A 22413-nucleotide genomic window follows, 5' to 3' on the forward strand; every position below is an offset into this window, starting at 1 on the left:
ATTGAAACGGCCACAGTGCCTAAATTTGGCGGTGAGACCTCTTTGGCTAACAAAGCCAAAGAAACTGCGCTTATGCAGAAGACTGAAGAGCCGGCTGCAACGCCGAAGGCACCATTGGCCAAATTGGGTGAGCCGGAGGTCGAGAGAACAAAGATATCAGAAGCTACAAGTCCTTCAGTAGAGGTGACAGTGCCGAAGGCACAAAAAGATCTTACACTTACCCCTAAGAGGAAAAAGATGGTCCACGTACTAGATGTACTGGAAGAAATAAAGACTTAAAGCTCTACTCCAGGGAAAACAACCGAAGCTTCAAAAACGCAAATTGAAACAAAGCAAACTGAAGCCGAAGATGCAATGAGTCATGCCAAACCCGAAGTTGGGCCCTCAGAGCCCGCCAAAAAGAAATCCCTGGAAATCGGAGATAAAGAAACGGAAAGAGAAGCTTCAGAACAACTTCTGTCTGAACAAACTGCCACTCCCACACCCGAAGCATCTTCCGAAGCTCTCGATTATATTGTACGACATGCTTCGGGAAAAAGGTTATCTGCAGAAGAAAAGCGAGAAGCTCAATATTATGCCCAAAGACTAAAATATCCAAAAGGGGTGTTGATATTCAATGGCAACGAAGAAGAAGACTTCTTGTATTGTCTCCCAGACAGCAAGGAGATCTCTGTCTACCGAGAGATGAGCAAAATCTTCGGATTCCCGACACTAGAAGACGGGCTCTCGGTGCTATCAAAAAATGAATTAGCCGACAACTTAGCATATAATAGCTTAAAGGTACGAGAATATACTTTTTGTATTTGAAAAACAAAAGATTTTCTTATTCGCTTATACTTAATACCGCACTCCTTCCATAGGGCCTAATTCTTAGCAACGCGCTCAGGGCACAAAAAAGTGTCGAAGATGAAGGATGCACTATAGCTTTGAACATCCTTCTGATAGTCGCCTAGAGGGGGGGTGAATAGGGCGAAACTGAAATTTACAAAATTAATCACAACTACAAGCCGGGTTAGAGTTAGAAATAAAATCGAGTCCGCGAGAGAGGGTGCAAAACAAATCGCAAGCAAATGAAGAGTGTGACACGCGGATTTGTTTTATCGAGGTTCGGTTCTTGCAAACCTACTCCCAGTTGAGGAGGCCACAAAGGCCGGGTCTCTTTCAACCCTTATCCTCTCTCAAACGATCCCTCGGACCGAGTGAGCTTCTCTTCTCAAATCAAAATCGGGAACAAAACTTCCCCGCAAGGGCCACCACACAATTGGTGCCACTTGCCTTGATTACAATGGAGTTTTGATCACAAGAACAAGTGAGAAAGAAAAGAAGCAATCCAAGCGCAAGAGCTCAAAAGAACACGGCAAATCTCTCTCGCTAATCACTAAATCCTTGTGTGGAATTGGAGAGGATTTGATCTCTTTGGTGTGTCTAGAATTGAATGCCTAGCTCTTGTAAGTGGTTGAGAAGTGGAAAACTTGGATATAATGAATGGTGGGTGGTTGGGGGTATTTATGGCCCCAACCACCAAACTAGCCGTTTGGTGGAGCTGTCTGTCGCATGGTGCACCGGACAGTCCGGTGCACACCGGACATGTCCGGTGCGCCAGCCACGTCACCAAAGCCGTTGGGTTCTGACCGTTGGAGCTCTGTCTTCTGGGCCCGCCTGGATGTCCGGTGGCGCACCGGACATGTACTGTAGAGTGTCCGGTGCGCCACTACGCACGTGCCTGACTACTGCGCGCTCTGGCGCACATTAAATGTCGTTGCAGGTGACCGTTGGCGCGAAGTAGTTGTTGCCCCGCAGTTACACCGGATAGTCCGGTGTACACCGGACATGTCCGGTGAATTATAGCGGAGCAGCCGTTGCAGTTTCCCGAAGCTGGCGAGTTCCTGAGGCCGCTCTTCCCTGGAGCACCGGACACTGTCCGGTGTACACCGGACAGTTCGGTGAATTATAGTGGAGTTGCCTCTGGAATTTCCCGAAGGTGACGAGTTTGCGCTGGAGTCCTCTGGTGCACCGGACATGTCCGGTGGCACACCGGACAGTCCGGTGCGCCAGACCAGAGGTGCCTTCGGTTGTCCCTTTGCTCTTTTGTTGAACCCAATACTTGGTCTTTTTATTGGCTAAGTGTGAACCTTTGGCACCTGTATAACTTATACACTAGAGCAAACTAGTTAGTCCAATTATTTGTGTTGGGCAATTCAACCACCAAAATTATTTAGGAACTAGGTGTAAGCCTAATTCCCTTTCAATCTCCCCCTTTTTGGTGATTGATGCCAACACAAACCAAAGCAAATATAGAAGTGCATATTTGAACTAGTTTGCATAATGTAAGTGCAAAGGTTGCTTGGAATTGAGCCAATATAAATACTTACAAGATATGCATGGATTGTTTCTTCATTTTTAACATTTTGGACCACGCTTGCACCACATGTTTTGTTTTTGCAAATTCTTTTGTAAATCTTTTTCAAAGTTCTTTTACAAATATTCAAAGGTAAATGAATAAGTTTTTACGAAGCATTTTCAAGATTTGAAATTTTCTCCCCCTGTTTCAAATGCTTTTCCTTTGACTAAACAAAACTCCCCCTAAATGAGATCCTCCTCTTAGTGTTAAAGAGGGTTTTGATATATCATTTTTGAAATACTACTTTTCTCCCCCTTTTGAACACAATACCAATTTGAAATTTACCAATTGAAAATCTCCAATTTTAAAGTTAGGTGGTGGTGCGGTCCTTTTGCTTTGGGCTCTTACTCTCTCCCCCTTTGGCATGAATCGCCAAAAACGGAATCATTAGAGCCCTCGAATCACTCTCTCCCTTTGGTCATAAATAAATGAGTGAAGAATATACCAAAGATGGAGTCCTTTTGCTTTGGACTCAAGTGCTCTCCCCCCAAAGATGGAGAGATGCGCGGAGCGACGGCGAAGGATGAGTTACGAAGTGGAAGCCTTTGTCTTCGCCGAAGACTCCAATTCCCTTTCAATACACCTACGACTTGGTTTGAAATAGACTTGAAAAACACATTAGTCATAGTATATGAAAGACACATGATCAAAGGTTGACAAATGAGCTATGTGTGCAAATCAACAAAAGAAGTTCCTAGAATCAAGAATATTTAGCTAATGCCTAAGTTTGTTAAAAGTTTGTTCATCAAGTGGCTTGGTAAAGATATCGGCTAATTGATCTTTAGTATTAATGTAAGAAATCTCGATATCTCCCTTTTGTTGGTGATCCCTAAGAAAATGATACTGAATGGCTATGTGTTTAGTGCGGCTATGCTCGACGGGATTATCCGCCATCTTGATTGCACTCTCATTATCACATACCAAAGGGACTTTGGTTAATTTGTAACCATAGTCCCGCAGGGTTTACCTCATCCAAAGCAATTGTGCGCAACAATGGCCTGCGGCAATGTACTCGGCTTCGGCGGTGGAAAGAGCTATGGAATTTTGCTTCTTCGAAGCCCAAGACACCAAGGATCTTCCCAAGAACTGGCAAGTCCCCGATGTGCTCTTTCTATTAATCTTACACCTCGCCCAATCGGCATCCGAATAACCAATCAAATCAAATGTGGATCCCCGAGGGTACCAAAGCCCAAACTTAGGAGTATAAGCCAAATATCTCAAGATTCGTTTTACGGCCGTAAGGTGAGATTCCTTAGGGTCGGATTGGAATCTTGCACACAGGCAAACGGAAAGCATAATGTCCGGTCGAGATGCACATAAATAGAGTAATGAACCTATCATCGAACGGTATACCTTTTGATCGACGGATTTACCTCCCGTGTCGAGGTCGAGATGCCCATTGGTTCCCATGGGTGTCTTGATGGGCTTAGCATTCTTCATTCCAAACTTGGTTAGAATGTCTTGAGTATACTTCGTTTGGCTAATGAAGGTGCCTTCTTGGAGTTGCTTGACTTGGAATCCTAGAAAATACTGCAACTCCCCCATCATCGACATCTCGAATTTTTGTGTCATGATCCTACTAAATTCTTCACATGTAGATTCGTTAGTAGACCCAAATATAATATCATCAACATAAATTTGGCATACAAACAAATCATTGTCAAGAGTTTTAGTGAATAAAGTAGGATTGGCCTTGCCGACTTTGAAACCATTAGCTATAAGGAAATCTCTTAGGCATTCATACCATGCTCTTGGGGCTTGCTTGAGCCCATAAAGCGCCTTAGAGAGCCTATAAACATGGTTAGGGTACTCACTGTCTTCAAAGCTGGGAGGTTGCTCAACATAGACCTCTTCCTTGATTGGTCCAATGAGGAAGGCACTTTTCACGTCCATTTGATAAAGCTTAAAGCCATGGTAAGTAGCATAGGGCAATAATATACGAATTGACTCAAGCCTAGCTACGGGTGCATAGGTTTCACCGAAATCCAAACCTTCGACTTGGGAGTATCCCTTGGCCACAAGTCGAGCTTTGTTCCTTGTCACCACACCATGTTCATCTTGCTTGTTGCGGAACACCCATTTGGTTCCTACAACATTTTGATTAGGACGTGGAACTAAATGTCATACCTCATTTCTAGTGAAGTTGTTGAGCTCCTCTTGCATCGCCACCACCCAATCCGAATCTTGGAGTGCTTCCTCTACCCTGTGTGGCTCAATAGAGGAAACAAAAGTGTAATGCTCACAAAAATGTGCAACACGAGATCTAGTAGTTACCCCCTTATGAATGTCGCCGAGGATGGTGTCGACGGGGTGATCTCGTTGGATTGCTTGGTGGACTCTTGGGTGTGGCGGCCTTTGTTCTTCATCCTCCTTGTCTTGATCATTTGCATCTCCCCCTTGATCATTGTCGTCATCTTGAGGTGGCTCATTTGCTTGATCTTCTATTTCATCAACTTGAGCTTCATCCTCATTTTGAGTCGGTGGAGATGCTTGCGTGGAGGAGGATGGTTGATCTTGTGCATTTGGAGGCTCTTCGGATTCCTTAGGACACACATCCCCAATGGACATGTTCTTTAGCGCGATGCATGGAGCCTCTTCATTACCTATCTCATCAAGATCAACTTGCTCTACTTGAGAGCCGTTAGTCTCATCAAACACAACGTCACAAGAAACTTCAACTTGTCCAGTGGACTTGTTAAAGACTCTATATGCCCTTGTGTTTGAATCATATCCTAGTAGAAAGCCTTCTACAGTTTTAGGAGCAAATTTAGATTTTCTACCTCTTTTGATAAGAATAAAGCATTTGCTACCAAAAACTCTAAAATATGAAATATTAGGCTTTTTACCGGTTAGGAGTTCATAGGATGTCTTCTTGAGGATTCAGTGAAGATATAACCGGTTGATGGCGTAGCAAGCGGTGTTGACCGCCTCGGCCCAAAACCGATCCGAAGTTTTGTACTCATCAGGCATGGTTCTTGCCATGTCCAATAGAGTTCTATTCTTCCTTTCCACTACACCATTTTGTTGTGGCGTGTAGGGAGAGGAGAACTCATGCTTGATGCCCTCCTCCTCAAGGAAGCCTTCAATTTGAGAGTTCTTGAACTCCGTCCCGTTGTCGCTTCTTATTTTCTTAATCCTTAAGCCGAACTCATTTTGAGCCCGTCTCAAGAATCCCTTTAAGGTCTCTTGGGTTTGAGATTTTTCCTGCAAAAAGAATACCCAAGTGAAGCGAGAATAATCATCCACTATTACAAGACAATACTTACTCCCGCCGATGCTTATGTAAGCAATCGGGCCGAATAGATCCATGTGGAGTAGCTCAAGCGGTCTGTCGGTCGTCATGATGTTCTTGTGTGGATGATGGGCACCAACTTGCTTTCCTGCTTGGCATGCGCTACAAACCCTGTCTTTCTCAAAATGAACATTGGTTAGTCCTAAAATGTGCTCTCCCTTTAGAAGCTTATGAAGATTCTTCATCCCAACATGGGCTAGTCGGCGGTGCCAGAGCCAACCCATGTTAGTCTTAGCAATTAAGCATGTGTCGAGTTCAGCTCTATCAAAATCTACTAAGTATAGCTGACCCTCTAACACACCCTTAAATGCTATTGAATCATCACTTCTTCTAAAGACAGTGACACCTACATCAGTAAAGAGACAGTTGTAGCCCATTTTGCATAATTGAGATACAGAAAGCAAGTTGTAATCTAATGAATCTACAAGAAAAACATTGGAAATAGAGTGGTCAGGTGATATAGCAATTTTACCCAATCCTTTGACCAAACCTTGATTTCCATCCCCGAATGTGATAGCTCGTTGGGGATCTTGATTTTTCTCGTAGGAGGAGAACATTCTTTTCTCCCCAGTCATGTGGTTTGTGCACCCGCTATCGATGATCCAACTTGAGCCCCCGGATGCATAAACCTACAAAACAAGTTTAGTTCTTTACTTTAGGTACCCAAACGGTTTTGGGTCCTTTGGCATTAGAAACAAGAACTTTGGATACCCAAACACAAGTCTTGGAGCGCTTGTGTTTGCCCCCAACAAACTTGGCAACTACCTTGCCGGATTTGTTAGTTAAAACATATGATGCATCAAAAGTTTTGAATGAAATGTCATGATCATTTGATGCATTAGGAGTTCTCTTTTTAGGCAACTTAGCACGGGTTGGTTGCCTAGAACTAGATGTCTCACTCTTATACATAAAAGCATGATTTGGGCCAGAGTGAGATTTCCTAGAGTGAATTTTCCTAATCTTGCTCTCAGGATAACCGGCAGGGTACAAAATGTAACCCTCGTTATCCTGAGGCATGGGAGCCTTGCCCTTAACAAAATTAGACAATCTTTTAGCAGGGGCATTAAGTTTGACATTGTCTCCCCTTTGGAAGCCAATGCCATCCTTGATGCCGGGGCGTCTCCCACTATAGAGCATACTTCTAGCAAATTTAAATTTTTCATTTTCTAAGTTATGCTCGGCAATTTTAGCATCTAATTTTGCTATATGATTATTTTGTTGTTTAATTAAAGACATGTGATCATGAATAGCATTAATATCAACATCTCTACATCTAGTACAAATAGATACATGCTCAACGATAGATGTAGAGGTTTTGCAAGATTTTAATTCTATAACCTTAGCATGTAATATATCGTTTTCACTCCTAAGGTTAGAAATAGTAACATTGCAAACATCAAAATCTTTAGCCTTAGCAAGCAATTTTTCATTTTCATTTCTAAGGCTAGCAAGAGAAATGTTCAATTCTTCAATCCTAGCAAGTAAATCATCATTATCATCTCTAGAATTGGAAATTGAAACATTACAAACATGAGAATCAACTTTAGCAATTAATTTGGCATTTTCATTTCTAAGGTTGGTAATAGTGTCATGGCATGTGCTTAGCTCACTAGATAATTTCTCACATTTTTCCATTTCTAGAGTATAAGCATTTTTAACCTTAACGTGTTTCTTATTTTCTTTAATTAGGAAGTCCTCTTGGGAATCCAAAAGGTCATCCTTTTCATGAATAGCACTAATTAATTCATTTAATTTTTCCTTTTGTTCCATGTTAAGGTTGGCAAAAAGGGTACGCAAGTAATCCTCCTCATCACTAGCATTATCATCACTAGAAGACTCATATTTAGTGGATGATTTGGATTTAACCTTCTTCCTCTTGCCGTCCTTTGCCATGAGGCACTTGTGGCCGACGTTGGGGAAGAGGAGTCCCTTGGTGACGGCGATGTTAGCGGCGTCCTCGTCGTCGGAGGAGTCGGTGGAGCTCTCGTCGGAGTCCCACTCGAGGCATACGTGGGCATCGCCGCCCCTCTTCTTGTGGTACCTCTTCTTTTCTCTCCTCTTGCCCTTCTTGTCGTTATCCCTATCACTGCCACTTGATAATGGACATTTAGCAATAAAGTGACCGGGCTTACCACACTTGTAGCAAACCTTCTTGGAACGGGATTTGTAATCCTTCCCCTTCCGTTGCTTGAGGATTTGGCGAAAGCTTTTGATGATTAAAACCATCTCCTCGTTGTCGAGATTTGAAGCGTCGATTGGTTGTCTACTTGGTGTAGACTCCTCCTTCTTCTCCTCCGTTGCCTTGAATGCCACCGGTTGTGCTTCGGATGTGGAGGGATCATCAAGCTCGTTGATCTTCTTTGAGCCCTTGATCATACATTCAAAGCTCACAAAATTCCTGATAACTTCCTCGCGAGTCATTAGTGTATATCTTGGGTTGCCACGAATTAATTGAACTTGAGTAGGGTTAAGGAAAATAAGAGATCTTAGAATAACCTTAACCACCTCGTGGTCATCCCACTTTTTGCTCCCGAGGTTGCGCACTTGGTTCACCAAGGTTTTGAGCCGGTTGTACATATCTTGTGGCTCCTCCCCTTGGCGAAGACGGAAGCGACCGAGCTCCCCCTCGATCGTTTCCCGCTTGGTGATCTTGGTGAGTTCATCACCCTCGTGCGCGGTCTTGAGTAGATCCCAAATCTCCTTCGCATTCTTCAACCCTTGCACCTTGTTATATTCCTCTCTACTTAGAGAGGCGAGGAGAATGGTTGTGGCTTGGGAGTTGAAGTGCTCGATTTGGGCTACTTCATCCTCATCATAGTTTTCATCCCCTACGGATGGTACCTGTGCACCAAACTCAACAACATCCCATATACTTTTGTGGAGCGAGGTTAGATGAAATCGCATTAAATCACTCCACCTAGTGTAATCTTCACCATCAAAAGTTGGTGGTTTGCCTAATGGGACGGAAAGTAAAGGTGTATGTTTAGAAATGCGAGGGTAGCGTAGGGGAATCTTACTATACTTCTTATGCTCTTGGCGCTTAGAAGTGACGGACGCCGCGTCGGAGCCGGAGGTGGATGCCGATGAAGAATCGGTCTCGTAGTAGACCACCTTCCTCATCCTCTTTTTCTTGTCCCCACTCCGATGCGGCTTGTGGGAAGAGGATTTCTCCTTCTTCTCTTTGTGGTGTGAAGAAGATTTCTTCTCCTTCCCTTTGGAGGAGTTCTTCTTCTTCTCCTTCCTCTTGATGCGGGACTCTTCCGATGAAGTGCTCCCGTGGCTTGTAGTGGGTTTTTCGCCGGTCTCCATCTCCTTCTTGGCGTGATCTCTCGACATCACTTCGAGCGGTTAGGCTCTAATGAAGCACCGGGCTTTGATACCAATTGATAGTCGCCTAGAGGGGGGGTTGAATAGGGCGAAACTGAAATTTACAAAATTAATCACAACTACAAGCCGGGTTAGAGTTAGAAATAAAATCGAGTCCGCGAGAGAGGGTGCAAAACAAATCGCAAGCAAATGAAGAGTGTGACACTTGGGAAACATTGTTAAATCATGTTTTTGAGGACCTTCGGAAGATGAAGGCCCCCAACAGTAGCCCCTCACAGTATTAATTTGTTAAGATAACGAATTCAGATTGCGACATGGACGAAGGTCCGAAAAAACACCTTCCCTTTGCTAGAATAGCAACAGTCAATGACAGACAGGGCCCTCCAATTTGCAGCGCACTGGGCGTATAAATAGGAACTCACACCAGCTGCATTTGATACGCTGTTTGTGCCATTTGCATTATTTTCTCAATCTTTTAGCTCTTGCTCACTAGCGCTTGCTAGATTTTCAAGCTCTTTGAACTTTGGTTTAAAAACGTGTTTTCATCATGTCTAGAGAAAAAATGTCTCAGGAAAAGAAGGTTGTTGCGGAAACGAAGCTGACTGAAGAAGCGAAGCTGTTTGAGGAGAAGAAGGTTGTGGATCCTTATGTTGCTGGATTTGTTGAGTCGATGGCAAAAATAAACACAGAGAAAATTACTAAAGAGATACTGGAAGGTTTATCTGAAGATACTGGTGACAGCGATAGCTATGATGTGGAAAGTGGGGATGAAGATTATGAAGATCGGCCGTGGCGGCCAAGTCATTCAATCTTTGGAAAATCGACCATCAAACAAAGTCATCTTGAGAACATGAGAGGAAGGTACTTTCGGGACATGTCTATTGTGAGGGCTGGTGGAGACAACAACGTCCCTGCCCCTGAGGAAAACGAAGTTGTAATTTACCGAAGCTTCTTCAAGGCTGGGCTTCGGTTCCCTTTGAGCAAGTTTGTAGTTGAAGTGTTGAAAATCTACCAGATCTTCCTCCATCAGATTACCCCCGAAGCTATAATAAGGATGGGGATTTTTGTCTGGGCAGTAAGGAGTCAAGGGCTAGAGCCAAGCGCGAAGTGCTTCTATAGTATGCACGAACTTCTATATGAGACAAAGGCCATGGGTAAAGAACAGTACCACAACAACTTCAGTTGTTATGGATTTATCGCTCGCCCCAACGCAAACCACCTGGTGCCAACATTTCGGAAGAGATGGCCCGGAGCTTGGATGGAAGAATGGTTTTATGTGAAGAATGATTTGAAAGCGAGGGAAGACATTAAGGAAGTCATCATGCGCCCCATTTGGTCCCGCTTCGGCCTTCGAAGGCCGAAGATAGAAATTGATGAGACAGTTGAAGCGTGTCAGAGGGCCTTCAACACTGTTTGCTCCTTTATTGGGACAAGAGATTTAATTCAAGAACATATAGCCTTCAGGGTATGGCCGCTTGTAGGCAGCTGGGAAATACCGAAGGAGACCACCACTGACTCTAGCGAAGGTGGTATGGTCCGTCTGAAATATACCTTCAGATTCAGGGAGAAGTTTGATGAGCCAAACGACGACTGGCTGAAGTGTATCGAAGCAACAAGTGATGAACTGCTTGGAGCATATTCCAAGGAAGAAGATAATGCTCTGTCCGCAGCCTTCAGAGGTCGGGGGAAGAAAAGACTGAACAGAGTTTTTGACGCCTTCGGCTTTGTATACCCCGATTACCGCTACCCGCTGCGGGGATAGGGGAAAAAGAGGAAAACTGCTGCTTCGGCCACCCCAGTTGAGCCTGTGCCGAAGGGCAAAAAGGTGAAGGTTCTTACCCACCGACTGTGTTACATTGAACCGACCGTGGTGCCTGTGTTTGACGCAGGGTCCTCTTCAGCGGCCAAAACAATACAAGTTGCTTCGGCCGCACATGGCGCTGAAGAACCAGCTACAAATGCCGAAGATACATATAGTTGAGCCAACCGAAGACAAGGCTGAAAAGACTGAAGAGCCAGAGATTTACAAGATAACAAAAATGCCAAAGATTCTGAGCCTTCCGATAGAGGCAGATCTGCCGAAGATACAAAAGACTTCTGCTGCCACTCCTAAGAGGAGAAGGATGGCAAACATGCTGGATGTTGTGCTGGAAACGACGAAAATCTTAAGTCCTGTTCTCGTGAAGAAAGTCGTTCTAGCCGAAACTAAATCGCAGGCCGAAACAGAAAGTAGACAAGCCGAAGCTGTGCAAATTCAAGCTGAAGCCGAAGCTGGGCCTTCAGTGCCCACTAGGACAGAGCCTGTCGTAGTTGAAGAAAAGGCGACAGAGCAAATTGCATCTGAAAAGGTCGAAACTCCTGCTCCCGAAGCTTCGAAAGAAAGCACTGAGTACATCATTCGTCATGCTTTGGGAAAGGAACTATCTCAAGAAGATATGCTAGAAGCACGACACTATGCCCAAAAATTGAAATATATGAATGGGGCATTAGTGTTTAATGGAAGCAATGAATATGATTTCCTATACTGTCTCCCAGACAACAAAGAAATATCCGTCCGCCGGGAGATAGGTAAAAGCATGGGATTCCCAAAGCTGGAAGATGGCCTTTCAATTTTATCGAAGGATGAACTTGCTGACAGCTTAGCATATAATAGCATAAAGGTATAAGAGTTAAATTTGAATTTTAAAAATGGGGTATTTTATTTGTCATACTTATTTTTTCTTCCACTTGTAGGGCTTGATTATTAGTAATGCCCTTAGGGCACAGAAAAATATAGAGGATGAAGGCTATACAATGGCCCTGAACAACCTTCGTTCAGAGGTAATTGAACTGAGAAACGAAGGTCTCGAAAAAGACAAAATCTTATTCTCTCTGGTTAACAAAGTCAAAGAAGATGAAGCTAGCTTCAAAGCCCAGGCCGAAGCCCAAAAAGCTGAAATTGAAGACCTTCGAAGGCAACTGGCCGAAGCTAAAGAAAAATGCGCACTTGCAGAAGCTAACCGAGAAATCAACGAATATTGGAAAAATCATTTAGAGAAAAATGTTGAAGAACTTCGTACATCCAAGGAAAGATGCTTTGAAAAATCCTTAGACTGCGTGAAGAAAATAAAATCTAGTTTCGCCAACGTGGGTGTCTATTCTACCAAAGAAAACTTCATACAAGGCGACCCCGAAGGTGTTATTGAATGGATAAGTGGGGAGGCCGAGACCTTCGAAGAAATCTTAAGTGATCGCGGGGATATCTGTGCATTTTACGGTGTTCGGGGGATTTCAGCTATCTTGGAGAAGGCAGGATGTGATCACATCAAGACCATGGCCCAGGGCAAAACTGCTTTCTCCGCAGATGATACGAAGGATCCTTCAGCTGAAGCAACCTTGATGGGCGGAAAATTCTATAATGATGTCTGGGTAAATGGTGGCCGAGAGATGACCCATGAAATTATAAAGAAGAGTGAAAAAGACACCCATGACGCCCCGATAGAAGCGAGACAAGCTGAAGAAGCTGCAGAGCGCGGAAAATGCTTAGGTAATATCTTTTGATGTTCAGCTTCGACATTTGTTTTTGTGGCTTCGGACTGATTAATTTTTCCCACTTCAGCTGAATTATCTCCGCCACCGGAACCGTTCGATCCTCTAGCCGATCCAGAAACGAAGGAAGCACTGGAGATCATTAATATGGCTGAATCTATTGTTGACGAAGTCGTCAATAAATTGCTAAATGAAGTTGCTGAGAAAATCCTGAAAGAAGACTAGCACTTATTGTAAAAACATTTTTAAATGTCAATGTAAGAGACACTAGAATGGACATTGTGCTTTTATTGTAACGAAGCTGTAATATTTGATGTGTGTAACTTTGGATCGAATATGTAAATTATTATAATTTATTTCTTTACGATGCATGAAACTTACATACATACCGTTTTTGAGCCTTCGGCGAAAAAACACCTTCCCTTCTTTTCATGCTTCGTAAAGAAAGAAGATCTGTGGTTCGTAAAATAAAGATATCTTTGCTTCGCAAAGAGAAATCCCTCTTTTGTGTGGAGGCTGACGAAGCTGTAATTCGAAGCTTACTTCGTGAAACTTTGACATAATATTTGCCGAAAATTGGCTCCATATTCCATTCTTGTGTCATTGATGCAATATGATGTATGATGTGATGCTATGCGAAATGATGTGATGATATGATGCAAAATGATAATGATGCCAAAGACACATACTCACACTCCCACACTGGAACACAACCTCTGCATTCCCTTAGGAACGACTGGAATCTCTTTGCTGTTTATTTTTCGGCTTCACCGTTTATTTTTCGGTGTAAGTTCTGCATCCCCTTAGGAACGTCTTTTGAACTTCTTCGCCTTCTATTTCGGCGGTATAAGTTCCGCATCCCCTTAGGAACGTCTTTTGAACTTCTTCGCCTTATATTTCGGCGGTATTTGGCTCTGCATTCCCTTTGGAATGACTTTTGAGCAGAAAACTTACACTGCGCTCCCTTAGGAACGACTTTTTTGTAGCTTCGGCAAAACTTACGTCGCGCTCCCTTAGGAACGACTTTTGAGCTTCAGCTATTTTTGAGCTTCGTAAGTCTGTGAAGAAGATATATTTCATTCTGATAGAAGCGAAATTATTACAAGGAATTAAAACTAGATTTACATTGCTTGTTCCTTATTGAAAAACAAAATGACATAGAACATAAAAGTATTTCAGAGGTAGGATATCGCACAATAAATGTGCTTTGATTCTGGCACAGTACTGTTGACTGTGCGAGCTTCGGATTCCTCCCTGAATTCACGTTGCTGTTGGGAGTGCTGGCGCCCTTCTGGCTGCTGGCTTCGGGAATAGGTAGGTTGCAGTGGTGGTGGCGGTGGGGGCTGTGGCCAGGAAGCCTGTGAATGGCTAGCCGAAGCAACAGGAGCTGCAGGGTGATTGCCTACATATTCTGGTATGTAGGGAGAGTGGCACGAAGCAGTGTGCAAGACCTGCTTCGGCTGATTCTGCCGAGCTTCGGCTTCTGCGATCTCCTTTTGCTTCAGAATGGTGATTTGGCACATTCTTGTAGTATGGCCCTTTTCCTCACCACATAATAAGCAATAGATCTTCCTGGGCTGATCCCCATATCTTCCTCCGAAGCCCCTGGCGCCTCTGCCCCTTGGAGCTGGCGGCCTGAAAGAGCTTTGTTGTTGTGATAGTCGCCTAGAGGGGGGGGGTGAATAGGGCGAAACTGAAATTTACAAATATAAACACAACTACAAGCCGGGTTAGCGTTAGAAATAAAAACGAGTCCGCGAGAGAGGGTGCAAAACAAATCTTAAGCAAATAAGGAGTGTGACACAAGGATTTGTTTTACCGAGGTTCGGTTCTCGCAAACCTACTCCCCGTTGAGGTGGTCACAAAGACCGGGTCTCTTTCAACTCTTTCCCTCTCTCAAACGATCCCTCGGACCGAGTGAGCTTCTCTTCTCAAATCAAAATCGGGAACAAAACTTCCCCGCAAGGGCCACCACACAATTGGTGCCTCTTGCCTTGATTACAATGGAGTTTTGATCACAAGAACAAGTGAGAAAGAAAGCAAGCGATCCAAGCGCAAGAGCTCAAAAGAACACGACAAATCTCTCTCGCTAATCACTAAAGCCTTGAGTGGAGTTGGAGAGGATTTGATCTCTTTTGTGTGTCTAGAATTGAATGCCTAGCTCTTGTAAGTGGTTGAGAAGTGGAAAACTTGGATGCAATGAATGGTGGGGTGGTTGGGGTATTTATAGCCCCAACCACCAAACATGACCGTTGGTGGAGGCTGTCTGTCGTATGGTGCACCGGACAGTCCGGTGCACACCGGACATGTCCGGTGCGCCAGCCACGTCACCAAAGCCGTTGGATTCTGACCGTTGGAGCTCTGTCTTCTGGGCCCGCCTGGATGTCCGGTGGCGCACCGGACATGTACTGTAGAGTGTCCGGTGCGCCAGCATGGGTGTGCCTGACTTCTGTGCGCGCTGGTGCGCAATTAATGCGCTGTAGGTTGCCATTGGCGCCGAAGTAGTCGTTGCCCCGCAGTTACACCTGACAGCCCGGTGTACACCGGACATGTCCGGTGAATTATAGCGGAGCAGCCGTTGCAAATTCCCGAGGTTGGCGATTCCAGAGCCGCGTTCCCTTGGAGCACCGGACACTGTGCGGTGTACACCGGACAGTCCGGTGAATTATAGCGCGCCGGCTCTGAGATTTTCCCGAAGGTGACGAGTTGGAGTTGGAGTCCTCTGGTGCACCGGACACTGTCCGGTGGCACACCGGACAGTCCGGTGCGCCAGACCAGAGGTGCCTTCGGTTGTCCCTTTGCTCTTTTGTTGAACCCAATACTTGGTCTTTTTATTGGCTAAGTGTGAACCTTTGGCACCTGTATAACTTGTACACTAGAGCAAACTAGTTAGTCCAATTATTTGTGTTGGGCAATTCAACCACCAAAATTATTTAGGAACTAGGTGTAAGCCTAATTCCCTTTCAATCTCCCCCTTTTTGGTGATTGATGCCAACACAAACCAAAGCAAACATAAAAATGCATAATTGAACTAGTTTGCATAATGTAAGTGCAAAGGTTGCTTGGAATTGAGCCAATATAAATACTTACAAGATATGCATGGATTGTTTCTTTGTTTTTAACATTTTGGACCACGTTTGCACCACATGTTTTGTTTTTGCAAATTCTTTTGTAAATCCTTTTCAAGGTTTTTTTGCAAATAGTCAAAGGTAAATGAATAAGATTTTGCAAAGCATTTTCAAGATTTGAAATTTTCTCCCCCTGTTTCAAATGCTTTTCCTTTGGCTGAACAAAACTCCCCCTAAATGAGATCCTCCTCTTAGTGTTCAAGAGGGTTTTGATATATCATTTTTGAAATACTACTTTCTCCCCCTTTTGAACATAATAAGATACCAATTGAAAATACTCTTTGAAAAAACTGGTGGTGGTGCGGTCCTTTTGCTTTGGGCTCATACTCTCTCCCCCTTTGGCATGAATCGCCAAAAACGGAATCATTAGAGCCCTTTGAAGTACTTTCTTCCCCTTTGGTCATGAATAGATGAGTGAAGATTGTACCAAAGACGAAGTCCTTTTGCTTTGAACTCTCCCCAAAATGATGGAGAGATGCGCGGAGTGATGGCGAAGGATGGGTTACGGAGTGGAAGCCTTTGTCTTCGCCGAAGACTCCAATTCCCTTTCAATACACCTATGACCTGGTTTGAAATAGACTTGAAAAACACATTAGTCATAGCATATGAAAGAGACATGATCAAAGGTATACAAATGAGCTATGTGTGCAATTTAGCAAAAGAAATTGCGCGAATCAAGAATATTGAGCTCATGCCTAAGTTTGTTAAAAGTTTGTTCATCAAGAGGCTTGGTAAAGATATCGGCTAATTGATCTTTAGTGTTAATGTAAGAAATCTCGATATCTCCCTTTTGTTGGTGATCCCTAAGAAAATGATACCGAATGGCTATGTGTTTAGTGCGGCTATGCTCGACGGGATTATCCGCCATCTTGATTGCACTCTCATTATCACATAGCAAAGGGACTTTGGTTAATTTGTAACCGTAGTCCCGCAGGGTTTGCCTCATCCAAAGCAATTGTGCGCAACAATGGCATGCGGCAATGTACTCGGCTTCGGCAGTGGAAAGAGCTACGGAATTTTGCTTCTTCGAAGCCCAAGACACCAAGGATCTTCCTAAGAACTGGCAAGTCCCCGATGTGCTCTTTCTATTAATCTTACACCCCGCCCAATCGGCATCCGAATAACCAATCAAATCAAATGTGGATCCCCGAGGATACCAAAGCCCAAACTTAGGAGTATAAGCCAAATATCTCAAGATTCATTTTACGGCCGTAAGGTGAGATTCCTTAGGGTCGGATTGGAATCTTGCACACATGCAAACGGAAAGCATAATGTCTGGTCGAGATGCACATAAATAGAGTAATGAACCTATCATCGAACGTTATACCTTTTGATCGACGGATTTACCTCCCGTGTCGAGGTCGAGATGCCCATTGGTTCCCATGGGTGTCTTGATGGGCTTAGCATTCTTCATTCCAAACTTGGTTAGAATGTCTTGAGTATACTTCGTTTGGCTAATGAAGGTGCCTTCTTGGAGTTGCTTGACTTGGAATCCTAGAAAATACTGCAACTCCCCCATCATCGACATCTCGAATTTTTGTGTCATGATCCTACTAAATTCTTCACATGTAGATTCGTTAGTAGACCCAAATATAATATCATCAACATAAATTTGGCATACAAACAAATCATTGTCAAGAGTTTTAGTGAATAAAGTAGGATCGGCCTTGCCGACTTTGAAGCCATTAGCTATAAGGAAATCCCTAAGGCATTCATACCATGCTCTTGGGGCTTGCTTGAGCCCATAAAGCGCCTTAGAGAGCCTATAGACATGGTTAGGGTACTCACTATCTTCAAAGCCAGGAGGTTGCTCAACATAGACCTCTTCCTTGATTGGTCCATTGAGGAAGGCACTTTTCACGTCCATTTGATAAAGCTTGAAGCCATGGTAAGTAGCATAGGCTAATAATATGTGAATTGACTCAAGCCTAGCTACGGGTGCATAGGTTTCACCGAAATCCAATCCTTCGACTTGGGAGTATCCCTTGGCCACAAGACGAGCTTTGTTCCTTGTCACCACACCATGCTCATCTTGCTTGTTGCAGAACACCCATTTGGTTCCTACAACATTTTGGTTAGGACGTGGAACCAAATGCCATACCTTATTCCTAGTGAAGTTGTTGAGCTCCTCTTGCATCGCCACCACCCAATCCGAATCTTGAAGTGCTTCCTCTATCCTGTGTGGCTCAATAGAGGAAACAAAAGAGTAATGCTCATAAAAATGTGCAACCCGAGATCTAGTGGTTACCCCCTTATGAATGTCGCCGAGGATGGTGTCGACGGGGTGATCTCGTTGGATTGCTTGGTGGACTCTTGGGTGTGGCGGCCTTTGTTCTTTATCCTCCTTGTCTTGATCATTTGCATCTCCCCCTTGATTGTTGCCGTCATCTTGAGGTGGCTTATTTGCTTGATCTTCTACTTCATCAACTTGAGCTTCATCCTCATTTTGAGTCGGTGGAGATGCTTGCGTGGAGGAGGATGGTTGATCTTGTGCTTTCGGAGGCTCTTCGGATTCCTTAGGACACACATCCTCAATGGACATGTTCCTTAGCGCGATGCATGGAGCCTCTTCATTACCTATCTCATCAAGATCAACTTGCTCTACTTGAGAGCCGTTAGTCTCATCAAACACAACGTCACAAGAAACTTCAACTTGTCCAGTAGACTTGTTAAAGACTCTATATGCCCTTGTGTTTGAATCATATCCTAGTAAAAAGCCTTCTACAGTCTTAGGAGCAAATTTAGATTTTCTACCTCTTTTAACAAGAATAAAACATTTGCTACCAAAGACTCTAAAATATGAAATATTGGGCTTTTTATCGGTTAGGAGTTCATAAGATGTCTTCTTTAGGATTCGGTGAAGATATAACCGGTTGATGGCATAGCATGCGGTGTTGATCGCCTCGGCCCAAAACCGATCCGAAGTCTTGTACTCATCAAGCATGGTTCTTGCCATGTCCAATAGAGTTCTATTCTTCCTCTCCACTACACCATTTTGTTGTGGGGTGTAGGGAGAAGAGAACTCATGCTTGATGCCCTCCTCCTCAAGAAAGCCTTCGATTTGAGAGTTCTTGAACTCCGTCCCGTTGTCGCTTCTTATTTTCTTGATCCTTAAGCCGAACTCATTTTGAGCCCGTCTCAAGAATCCCTTTAAGGTCTCTTGGGTTTGAGATTTTTCCTGCAAAAAGAATACCCAAGTAAAGCGAGAATAATCATCCACTATTACAAGACAATACTTACTCCCGTCGATGCTTATGTAAGCAATCGGGCCGAATAGATCCATGTGGAGTAGCTCAAGCGGCCTGTCGGTCGTCATGATGTTCTTGTGTGGATGATGGGCTCCAACTTGCTTTCCTGCCTGGCATGCGCTACAAACCCTGTCTTTCTCAAAATGAACATTTGTTAGTCCTAAAATGTGTTCTCCCTTTAGAAGCTTATGAAGATTCTTCATCCCAACATGGGCTAGTCGGCGGTGCCAGAGCCAACCTATGTTAGTCTTAGCAATTAAGCATGTGTCGAGTTCAGCTCTATCAAAATCTACTAAGTATAGCTGACCCTCTAACACACCTTTAAACGCTATTGAATCATCACTTCTTCTAAAGACAGTGACACCTACATCAGTAAAGAGACAGTTGTAGCCCATTTTGCATAATTGAGATATAGAAAGCAAATTGTAATCTAATGAATCTACAAGAAAAACATTGGAAACAGAATGGTCAGGAGATATAGCAATTTTTCCCAAACCCTTGACCAAACCTTGGTTTCCATCCCCGAATGTAATAGCTCGTTGGGGATCCTGGTTTTTCTCGTAGGAAGAGAACATCTTTTTCTCCCCTGTCATGTGGTTTGTGCACCCGCTATCGATGATCCAACTTGAGCCCCCGGATGCATAAACCTACAAAACAAGTTTAGTTCTTGACTTTATGTACCCAAACGGTTTTGGGTCCTTTGGCATTAGAAACAAGAACTTTGGGTACCCAAACACAAGTCTTGGAGCCCTTGTGTTTGCCCCCAACAAACTTGGCAACTAACTTGCCGGATTTGTTAGTTAAAACATATGATGCATCAAAAGTTCTGAATGAAATGTCATGTTCATTTGATGCATTAGGAATTCTCTTCTTAGGCAACTTAGCACGGGTTGGTTGCCTAGAACTAGATGTCTCACCCTTATACATAAAAGCATGGTTAGGGCCAGAGTGAGACTTCCTAGAGTGAATTCTCCTAATCTTGCTCTCGGGATAACCGACAGGGTACAAAATGTAGCCCTCGTTATCCTGAGGCATGGGAGCCTTGCCCTTTACAAAATTAGACAATCTTTTAGGAGGGGCATTAAGTTTGACATTGTCTCCCCTTTGGAAGCCAATGCCATCCTTGATGCCAGGGCGTCTCCCATTATAGAGCATACTACGAGAAATTTAAACTTTTCATTCTCTAAGTTATGCTCGGCAATTTTAGCATCTAACTTTGCTATATGATCATTTTGTTGTTTAATTAATGACATGTGATCGTGAATAGCATTAATATCAACATCTCTACATCTAGTACAAATAGATACATGCTCAACGATAGATGTAGAGGGTTTGCAAGATTTTAATTCTATAACCTTAGCATGTAATATATCGTTCTCACTTCTAAGGTTAGAAATAGTAACATTACAAACATCAAAATCTTTAGCCTTAGCAAGCAATTTCTCATTTTCAATCCTAAGGCTAGCAAGAGAAATGTTCAATTCATCAATCCTAGCAAGCAAATCAACATTATCATCTCTAGGATTGGAAGTTGAAACATTACAAACATGAGAATCAACCTTAGCATTTAAACTAGCATTTTCATTTCTAAGGTTATCTATTGTCTCATGGCAAGTGCTTAGCTCACTAGATAATTTTTCACATTTCTCAACTTCTAGAGCATAAGCATTTTTAACCTTAACATGCTTCTTATTTTCTTTAATAAGGAAGTCCTCTTAGGAGTCCAAGAGATCATCCTTTTCATGGATAGCACCAATTAATTCATTTAATTTTTCCTTTTGTTCCATGTTAAGGTTGGCAAAAAGGGTGCACAAATTATCCTCCTCATCACTAGCATTATCATCACTAGAAGACTCATATTTAGTGGAGGATTTAGATTTAACCTTCTTTTTGCCGTCCTTTGCCATGAGGCACTTGTTGCCGACGTTGGGGAAGAGAAGTCCCTTGGTGACGGCGATGTTGGCGGCGTCCTCGTCGTCGGAGGAGTCGGTGGAGCTCTCGTCAGAGTCCCATTCACGGCACACGTGGGCATCGCCGCCCCTCTTCTTGTGGTACTTCTTCTTTTCTCTCCTCTTGCCCTTCTTGTCGTTATCCCTGTCACTGTCACTTGATAATGGACATTTAGCAATAAAGTGACTGGGCTTACCACACTTGTAGCAAACCTTCTTGGAACGGGATTTGTAATCCTTCCCCTTCCGTTGCTTGAGGATTTGGCGAAAGCTTTTGATGATTAAAGCCATCTCCTCGTTGTCGAGCTTTGAAGCGTCGATTGGTTGTCTACTTGGTGTAGACTCCTCCTTCTTCTCCTCCGTCGCCTTGAATGCCACCGGTTGTGCTTCGGATGTGGAGGGATCATCAAGCTCGTTGATCTTCTTTGAGCCCTTGATCATACATTCAAAGCTCACAAAATTCCCGATAACTTCCTCGGGAGTCATTAGTGTATATATTGGGTTGCCACGAATTAATTGAACTTGAGTAGGGTTAAGGAAAATAAGAGATCTTAGAATAACCTTAACCACCTCGTGGTCATCCCATTTTTTGCTCCCGAGGTTGCGCACTTGATTCACCAAGGTTTTGAGCCGGTTGTACATATGTGGCTCCTCCCCTTGGCGAAGACGGAAGCGACCGAGCTCCCCCTCGATCGTTTCCTGCTTGGTGATCTTGGTGAGTTCATCACCCTCGTGCGCGGTCTTGAGTAGATCCCAAATCTCCTTCACATTCTTCAACCCTTGCACCTTGTTATATTCCTCTCTACTTAGAGAGGTGAGGAGTATGGTTGTGGCTTGGGAGTTGAAGTGCTCGATTTGGGCTACTTCATCCTCATCATAGTTTTCATCCCCTACGGATGGTACCTATGCACCAAACTCAACAACATCCCATATACTTTTGTGGAGTGAGGTTAGATGAAATCGCATTAAATCACTCCACCTAGCATAATCTTCACCATCAAATGTTGGTGGCTTGCCTAATGGGACGGAAAGTAAAGGTGTATGTTTAGGAATGCGAGGGTAGCGTAGGGGGATCTTACTATACTTCTTACGCTCTTGGCGCTTAGAAGTGACGGACGCCGTGTCGGAGCCGGAGGTGGATGCCGATGAAGAATCGGTCTCGTAGTAGACCACCTTTCTCATCCTCTTTTTCTTGTCCCCACTCCGATGCGGCTTGTGGGAAGAGGATTTCTCCTTCTTCTCTTTGTGGTGTGAAGAAGATTTCTTCTCCTTCCCTTTGGAGGAGTCCTTCTTCTTCTCCTTCCTCTTGGTGCGGGACTCTTCCGATGAAGTGCTCCCGTGGCTTGTAGTGGGCTTTTCGCCGGTCTCCATCTCCTTCTTGGCGTGATATCCCGACATCACTTCGAGCGGTTAAGCTCTAATGAAGCACCGGGCTCCGATACCAATTGATAGTCGCCTAGAGGGGGTGAATAGGGCGAAACTGAAATTTACAAATATAAACACAACTACAAGCCGGGTTAGCGTTAGAAATAAAAACGAG

This window comes from Zea mays, chromosome 1 (genome assembly GCF_902167145.1).
Source record: "Zea mays cultivar B73 chromosome 1, Zm-B73-REFERENCE-NAM-5.0, whole genome shotgun sequence".
Taxonomy (NCBI): Eukaryota; Viridiplantae; Streptophyta; class Magnoliopsida; order Poales; family Poaceae; genus Zea; species Zea mays.